The sequence below is a fragment of the Malania oleifera genome, chromosome 11, assembly GCF_029873635.1.
Source record: "Malania oleifera isolate guangnan ecotype guangnan chromosome 11, ASM2987363v1, whole genome shotgun sequence".
Taxonomy (NCBI): Eukaryota; Viridiplantae; Streptophyta; class Magnoliopsida; order Santalales; family Ximeniaceae; genus Malania; species Malania oleifera.
This window is the reverse complement of record NC_080427.1, coordinates 6,867,487-6,876,440: the sequence shown is the minus strand read 5'-3', so window position 1 is coordinate 6,876,440 and position 8,954 is coordinate 6,867,487. Positions and strand designations below refer to the sequence as shown.

Genomic DNA, 8,954 nt, shown 5'->3' with positions numbered 1-8,954 from the left:
GTTTCTCTTGGACACGTTAATGAACCTCTTGTGGAGTGAAAACAATTTCGTTTGTATTTCATTATAAGAAGGCATGCTTTCACATGAGTTATTACAGGATTCATCACTAGATTCTATGAGTGAGTTTGAATAAGAATTTACCTCGTCATCGCTCTCCATGAAGCAAAGGTTGGCTACTTCTTGATCACTTGAATCGCTTTCCGAGCTGCTTGAGCTAGAGTCATCCCAAGTAGTTGCTTTCATTACTTTCTTCTTCTTCTTCTTAGCATCTTTCTTAAGTCGTGGACAATCAAGTTTTATATGGCCTACCTTTTTACAGTTATAACAAGTTGGGGGTTCAGCCTTGGTTTCTTTCTTGCTTGATTCACCTTTGTCCATTTTAGTTCCTTTAAATTTTCTAGCAAATATTTTATTCTTTTTAAAGAATTTGCCTAATTGTCTAATGATCAATGCTAAGTCGTCCTCGTCCAACTCATTATCTTCTTCTTCACTTGAGCTTTCTTTTGAAGCTTTAAGTACTATGGATTTCTTTTGTTTTCTAACTTCAATAGTCTTTTCATTTATAGTCATCTCATATGTGAGAAGCAACCCTATGAGTTCATTTAGGGAAGTGATCTTTAAGTTCTTGCCTTCATTTATGGTAGTGGCCTTGGGTTCCCAAATAGGAGGAAGTCCTCTAAGGATTTTCCTAATCATTTCATATGTAGAGTAGTTCTTCCCTAGTGCATTCAGGGAGTTAATTATGTGAGTGAACCTAGTGTACATACTAGTTATAGACTCCTCTGTGTTTATCCTAAATGCCTCACACTCACTAGTAAGCATGTCAATTCTAATATCTCTAATATCTACAATTCCCTCATAGGTTACTTTTAATTTGTCCCAAATTTCCTTTGTAGATTTGCATCTCATTATCCTATTAAACTCATTTGCTTCTAGCGCACAATATAAGGCATTCATTGCACTTGAGTTTATTTGCAGTACTTAATTCGATTTCATCTTTTGGAACTTCCTTGTTATCTACATTCTTAGAAGGCACATAGTCGCATTAGGTTACTACTTTGCAGACTTTCCAATCCATAGTTTGTAAAAATATTCTCACATGTTGTATCGAGAAGGTGTAGTTTACACCGTAGAAAATAGGAGGTTTAGATGAGGATTTCCCTTCACCGAAAGGGGATACACCTATATTTGCCATTAAGATCTTTGTGTAACTACTTATTAAGATTTGTTATAACTTAACCCTAATACCAATTGAAAGTAAAGATGTAATCCCAAAAGGGTAGTGAATTGGGTATTTTAAAAATTACTATGTGGAATCTAAGTTTATTTTAAACCTTTTAAAATTTATCAATCACAATCCTAATCTTAATCAATTAACCAGCGACAATACTATACCAATAAACAATCCTATGAATATATATATATATATATGAAATTAAAAAATATGATCTGAATTTTACCTTCAACAATTTCAATAATTAATCTTGAATTCCAGCAAGCAACCAAGTACTTTATTAAGACAAAAATTCAGTAATATAAATTAGATAAGTTAGCTACTTATGCCTTGAATAATTAACCAACCATAATTGAATTCAAGTATCATTACTTGTCTAAATTTTTAGCCAAAAACATGAACCATACAAATCACGAACAACCAATTTAATTACTTGATGCAAACTCAATCAATATCTCAATGTTCAGCAAATTTTCCCAACAAATTCTGAACATACACAACAGATTATAAAATATAGAATTTAAAGAGATAGGGAAAGAAGATCGAACACCATATTTTTTACAAGGTTCGGCTTACCGCTTACATCCTTGCCTCAAGCAAATCAATGTGAGGATTTCCTTTACCCACTCTGTTTAATAGGTGGAGTACACCTCTCTCCGTTGGTAGGTGGAGACCCCTCTCTAACGAGAACACCCTCTCACTAGGCAACAATTCAAACCCTGAACCGTAAAATTTCAAAACAAGCAATACAAATTGTTTGTACAATGAAAATACTCTCACCATAGCAGAATTTGTACAAGTTAAAGCACAATATACTTCAAGAAATCAATATAGAATTGAAGTTCACAGAGATTTCTAAGGTATTCTGATTATAGAATGAAGAATTACAAAATCATAATCAGAATTTCATCTAGGGCTTTCAGCAAAAACTCACAGCAGTTTTTCAGGGTATATATGAAGAGTATAGCGAAGATTTGAATTGTATATATGAGTATTAGATACCCTAATTGCGTAAAAATCATCTTTATATAAAGTAGGAAAGATTCTTACTGTTTTCCCCAAGTTTGGAAACAAAATCATTCGAATTTGGAAAGAAATCAGCACTATTAGAAAGTTTAAAACATAGACTTCAGTCGCCTGAATTAATTCAAAATAGTGCTCTAGAACAGGCAGTAGCAGTTCAGTCGCCTGGCCCCGAAAGTTCAATCGCCTGACCCTATTCTGTATTCTTATTTACACTGGCAGTAGCATATCAGTCTCCTGAGTGTTAATCTTCAGTCGTCTGACTACTATGCAACATTGTGTTTTTCTCATTTTGATTTCGAAACTTGTTTTTATTAACTTTGAAAAGTATTTTGGACCTTATAAAATATTTTCCATGTTCTAAATCAGGTCTCTAAGTCTAAAGCTAAATTCTAAGATCTTCAGTCTCAATATTGAAATTAGAAGTATTTACATGAGACTCTAAAAATATAAATACATTTAAATTCCTAAGTCTTCATGTTATGTAACTTCAATCTTTGTCCGAGCTTGATCAACACTTCAATACTCTCATATTCTTCATGACTTGTAGCTTTAAGTGTATCTTTTTCCAAGTAGAACCATATTATTTTGTAAAACTCTTGATTCTCGAAACTTAACTTGAAAGTACAATTAGTAACCTTATTTTGTTATCATCAAAACGAGATTAAGCCTTGTTAGGCCAATAGCTGCACCTCCCCCCCCCCCCCCCAACCACTTTCAAGATTGTGCATTTGTGCATAATCATGAAGGTTGTGGGCAACTTCTATCAGTGTGATGTTGTGACTAGATGACCCATTGCTTATTATGCTCTATAACTTGTTGGATGCTTTGAGTGCTTAAATGTGTTTTTTTTTTTCTTTTCTTTTTTGAACTTCATCTATTGGCATGTTGCCCTCGACCTTCAAAAGTGTGCATTGTATATATTAATGAAAGCAATGTGAAACTTCTCTGAATGTGATGTTGTGACTAGATGACTTATTGCTTATTCCGCTCTAAAACTTTTGACTTAAGATTGACAATGCAATATTGTACAAATTATTTTGTAAGCATCAAACTTACAAGTTAAGATACTCTCAATCAAAAGTAATCATGAAAGTTGTGCGAACCATCTGTTTGGTTTACAAATTGCCAAAACGCTATTCTTAATTTGAAACCTAGTCAATGTTTTCAAAGTCTTGGAGTCAAAAATTGCAATAATGATCGAGATTGTTGCAAAAATTCTATCTAAGGGCAGGAAATTATTATGGGAATTCTAACATGATAACTGTGTAAGGAAATTTGTGTGTGTGTGTGTGTGTATGTGTGTGTGTGTGTGTGTGAGAGAGAGAGAGAGAGAGAGAGAGAGAGAGAGAGAGAGAGAGAATTGGTGGAAAAATGCAAAGATAACAAGATGTCGCATGTATGGTTATCATATATATGTAAATGTTACCTAACTTTGAAAGTTGAGTTATCAAGTGGATAACTTGAATATAATTACTCTATTTGGTTTGAAAAATGATGAGAATAAAATAACTATTATATAGAAATACAAATATGATGAGAATAGACTAATTATTACATAGGAATACAGTAGTTTATTTTTCCTTTAAAAAAATAAAGAATTTTTTTGTTTAAAAACATATAAAAAGTTGACATTACTCTAACCAACATCAACCACACGATGAGGCTCAAAAATAACCATTTTTGCTTAATTTATATTACTTAAAATAAGATCAACACTCATAGAATCCTTGCTCAAAAATAATATTATTTTATAATGCAGTCACTCCTTATTTCACTAGTCAAGACTATGACCTTTTTTAACTTTCTTTTTCTTACCAAGAGGCAACTTGCTGTCATTCAAACTTGGCCTTGCAGCCTTGCTTTACACAATTATACTTCAATCTATGTGGGCTTCTTATGGGTCCATGGGGGCCCTAACAGGCCGTAACCTGACTAAAGCCCATCGTTATATCGGCAATTACAGAATTTATAAAGCACAAAGTGACGTCCACTCGCTCCAATTCCAGCAGCCAAAAGTGCACTTCCTTTTACACTTTTACCCTCCACCAGCCACTGACTTTCAATCAGGCCCCGAGTGGGCGGTTCAGATCATTTCCCCCGTTGAAAATTTCCTGTGCACCTCATTGCACATGGCGAGATGTCAAAATGCAATTCAAAACCATTAAACGCGAGACAGCACGAACTGTTCAGAAACCTGTGGACTGTTCTTGAACCAGAGCTGGTCGCAGCAAAACCGTGGGCAGAGATTTCTGTAAGCACACACAAAACCTCCCTAGCGAAAACCGTCAGCACCGCTCTCTGTATGTGCTCTTATCTCTATCTGATCTTCTATATCACTCAATTTGGAGTACGCATCAGCCCAAGAAAATAAAATAAAATAAAATAAAATTTGGAGTACCCACCAAGCATTCTCTCTCTACCCCTCTTTCCATTTGCTGTTACATTTGTCCTTCTGAAGGTGATGGCGGAGCTCATCTGGGTATTGACGAAGCAGATGCCTCGGGTTTTTGTTCTAGATATCAGTTCAATTTCAATTGCAATGGGTATGCTTTCTGCGACTTAAAATTAGTCCCTTTTGTTGTCAGTTTCTTTTGATTTTTTGTAGAGGAAGAGAGAACAGAAAAACAGTGAGAGAACCAATTTAGGTTGATGGAACCAAATGGTTTGCCGGGAGGAATGTTTTCTGGGATGGGTTCTGGAATGCTTGGGTTAGAAATGCCTCTGCACCAATCACAGCAACCACCACCGCAAAACCCTCAAAACCCTCATCACTTGCATCCCCAAATGGTTGCTTTTGCCCATCACGAGGGTGATCATCAGCCCCAATCTGTGAAACACGGATACCCATATGCCCCCAAAGCCAAACAGCAACAATTGGCACTCAGCGATGAGGATGAACCTGGGTTTAATCCTGAAGACGGCAACGGAGATGGGAAAAGGAAGATGTATCCATGGCACAGAATGAAGTGGACTGATAATATGGTGAGGCTGTTGATAATGGCGGTTTATTATATTGGAGACGAAGTAGGGTCGGAAGGGAACGAACCCGCCGCAAAGAAGAAGGCCGGGGGGTTGTTGCAGAAAAAAGGGAAGTGGAAATCTGTGTCCAAAGCCATGATGGAGAAGGGCTTCTACGTGTCTCCGCAGCAGTGTGAGGACAAGTTTAATGACTTGAACAAAAGGTATAAGAGGGTTAATGACATATTGGGTAAGGGGACTGCTTGCAAGGTTGTGGAGAATCAGAGCTTGCTTGAATCAATGGATCATTTATCCCCAAAAATGAAGGAGGAAGTCAGGAAATTACTCAATTCCAAGCACCTATTTTTTAGGGAAATGTGTGCTTATCATAATAGTTGCGGCGGTGGAGGTGGCAGCGGTGTGGCAGGCGGCGCCCACCACTCACCCGATGAGCCAACGCAACAAATGCAGCAACAGGTGCAGCAGCGCTGCTTGCATTCTGCAGAAAATACCCCTGGAGGGCCTAGTTTGGGAAGGACAGAGACTGAGGGATCAAAAATGACAAAAGGGGGAAGCGATGAAGAAGAGGAAGATTATGAGGATGACGAGGATGATGATGAGGATGACAACGACGAGGAAGAGGTGGTGGAGGGTTGTGCAAGAGGCCAAAATGAGCAGAGACACGAGGAGGATGAAAATGATGAAAGAGTTTCGAGGAAAAGAACAAGAAAAGAGGTGGTACCCCGATGCCCTTTGGTTCAGCAACTAAGTGTTGAGCTGAGGAATGTGCTCCAAGATGGAACAAGGTGCGCATGGGAGAAGAGACAGTGGATGAAGACCCAGATGATGCGACTGGAGGAGCGGCAGATGAGCTACCAGTACGAAGCATTTGAGCTGGAAAAGCAGCGGTTGAAGTGGTTGAAGTATTGTGGGAAGAAGGAGAGGGAAATGGAGCAAACGAAGCTGAAAAATGAGAGGATGAAGCTTGAAAATGAGAGAATGGTACTTCTTCTCCGGCAAAAAGAACTGGAGTTGATTGACCTCCATCAACAACAGCAATCATCTAACAAGAGGGGTGATCCGTCCACCATATGAACTGAAACAAAAAGATTACACGTTAGGATCAATAGATGAATGGATCTTTTTCTCTTCTTGTTCTTCAAATTTCATGTACGATCTTGATGTTTTTGTATGTAGAAGATGTTTCCCATTACCAATTCATTTGTTCCTCCCAATTTTTCTTCTTGCTGCATGAATGTTCGTCTTTTCCTGTGATCTGTTTCTGCAATTGGGTTAGTTCTGAGGTTTTTTTTATGCTTGGGATGCTCGTGGGTACCATTTATCAGTAAGAGATCAACTTGTTTTCCTAGATCTTTCTTAAGTGGGTGCCCCAACTTGTAAGTTCTTGCTTTCGCTCTCTTTGTACAAGGTACGAGGTATTACTTCAACTCATTGTTTGGTATGGTAGAATGCAATGGATTAAAAATAGAATAGAATGATAAATTGTATGGCAAAAATATAAAGTTAAGATCAATTGTGTTCCAGTCTACTCCATTCTTGCATGTCGAAAAAATAATAATTAGTTTGAGAACTAGTTTGAAAATGCGCAGATTGTTGTACCATTCTGACACATAATTTGATATCAACAAACCAAAAACACACGGATTCAAATCATTCATTTTATTTTTAACTAAATAAACAGAGCTTGCGGGGAAAAAAAATGGAATATAATAGAATGGAATAGAATTGGTGTTTATAATTTTATATTTTTTACTATATAATTCATCTCATTTTATTCAATTCTTGTATACCGAACATTGGATTGATGTTTTTTTTTTTCCTCCTCTCAAGTGATTAGAAGTGGATTGCATTGACAGTCAACTTAAAACTTGTTAGATTTGTATAAAATGAATCCTTACCGCTTATTTGTCAAGTACTTCATGAGATTAGAATTTATTAGAAAACTTGAACCTGCGAACACTTGCAAGTAAAAGTATGGAGGTCGTTGATATAATAATTAAAAGCAAAATTAACATAATATATCTTCAATAAACTAGCGCTTAGGAGAAAATAAAGAAATTGAAATATCAAAATTTAAACTTTGGTGAATTAGGAGGAAACCATAAGAATAAGATAGGAATCATTGTATATAAAGACCCAAAATATAATGTTATAGATGTTAAAGAAGATGGTGATATAAAAATCAAGATGGTCTTAGGATAAAGAGATAATAAATGTCATAAGTGTTTATGCTCCTCAACGTGGCTTAACAAAGACTCTTAAAAGATAATTTTGAAAAAGGATAATATTACAAAAAGTATATTGATGAGTGAGAAAATATGTTGTGTAAATTAATGTGCATCGAAAAACCAAATCATGCAATGCAGCAACTAACGATGAACAATACAAAAAATATAATCACACGGATAATAAGAAAAACAATAAACACACGACACAAGAATTAACGTGATTTGGAAAAATGTCTACATCCACGGGAGCAAGCAGTGGCTAAAATTTACTATCTATCGAAACCAGGGTTACAACATTGTATTCATGCTAACCCTACACATAAAGAGGGATTAGAAAATTTCCTAAATACCTTTGTATCAATCCCCAAAGGATTTGTCTCCCAATCCCCAACCTATTGATCTTCCCAATTCAAAATTCAAAAACAGCACCAAACAAAACCGTCGACGGTTTCTTACCGAGACTAAACCATCAATGCTTTATGCCAACCATCAACTGTTTCTTCTTGAGCCTAAAACCGTCGACTCACTTATGTAAACAATCAACAGTTTTCTCTTGCAGTTCAGTTTCCTTGTTTTTCTTCAGCATGCTTTCTCTGTACATGTGTTCCACTCAATATGAGCCACATACTATAACAATCTACACCTTGGAGAATATTCACCCTTTAAGAGAAAATGAAAACATAACCCACAACTCCACTTGGGACAATAAGTTGGGACGCCTCCCATCTAGCATCTGGAGATGTTAATCAAGTCCAAACAGTGTTTGAACTTGTCCGTGGTAACAAACTTTGTCAACATGTCTGTTGCATTCTCAAAAGTGTGAACTTTCTCAAGCAGTAGTTCACCAAAAAAGACCAATTCCTTGATCATGTGAAACCTCACATCTATGTGCTTAGTCCTCGCATGATACACCTGGTTCTTCGCCAAATAAATGGCACTATGACTATCACAATGCAGCTGAACTTCACCTTACTTAATGCCCAGCTCCTTGACCAATCCTGTAAGCCACAATGCTTCCTTCACAACCTCCGATTTAGTTGTAGATAGTGCAACTAAAGACTAAACCATGGACCTTCAACAAATAGGTCCTCCCGCAAGGGTGAATACATACCTTGTGGTAGACCTCCTGTTATCCAAGTCCCCTACATAGTCTATATCCACCCACAACTGAAGGATCACCCTATTGTTTGCCAAACATGATGTCATAGTCTGTAGTGCCCCTTAAATATCTAAAAATCTACTTGATTGCATCCCAATGTTGTCGACCCGAACTTGAAAGAAACTTGCTCACGACACTGACAACTTGTGTCAAGTCTAGTCTTGTACGAACCATAACATATATCAAGCACCCCTACTGCACTGGCATATGTGTTAGAATGGGTGCAACCCCAAGAGGGGGGTGAATTGGGTATTTAAAATTTATCGCTTAGGTTAAATGGTTTTATCAACAGTAAAATATAGCCTAGGGTCAGTCTACGCAATCAACA

The 8,954-nt window shown here is 36.8% G+C and overlaps 1 pseudogene; it reads left to right on the top strand.

Annotated features, from left to right (window-relative positions):
• Positions 1–3,990: 3,990 nt before the first annotated feature.
• On the top strand, positions 3,991–6,453 carry LOC131168535 (uncharacterized; annotated as a pseudogene).
• Positions 6,454–8,954: the final 2,501 nt, after the last annotated feature.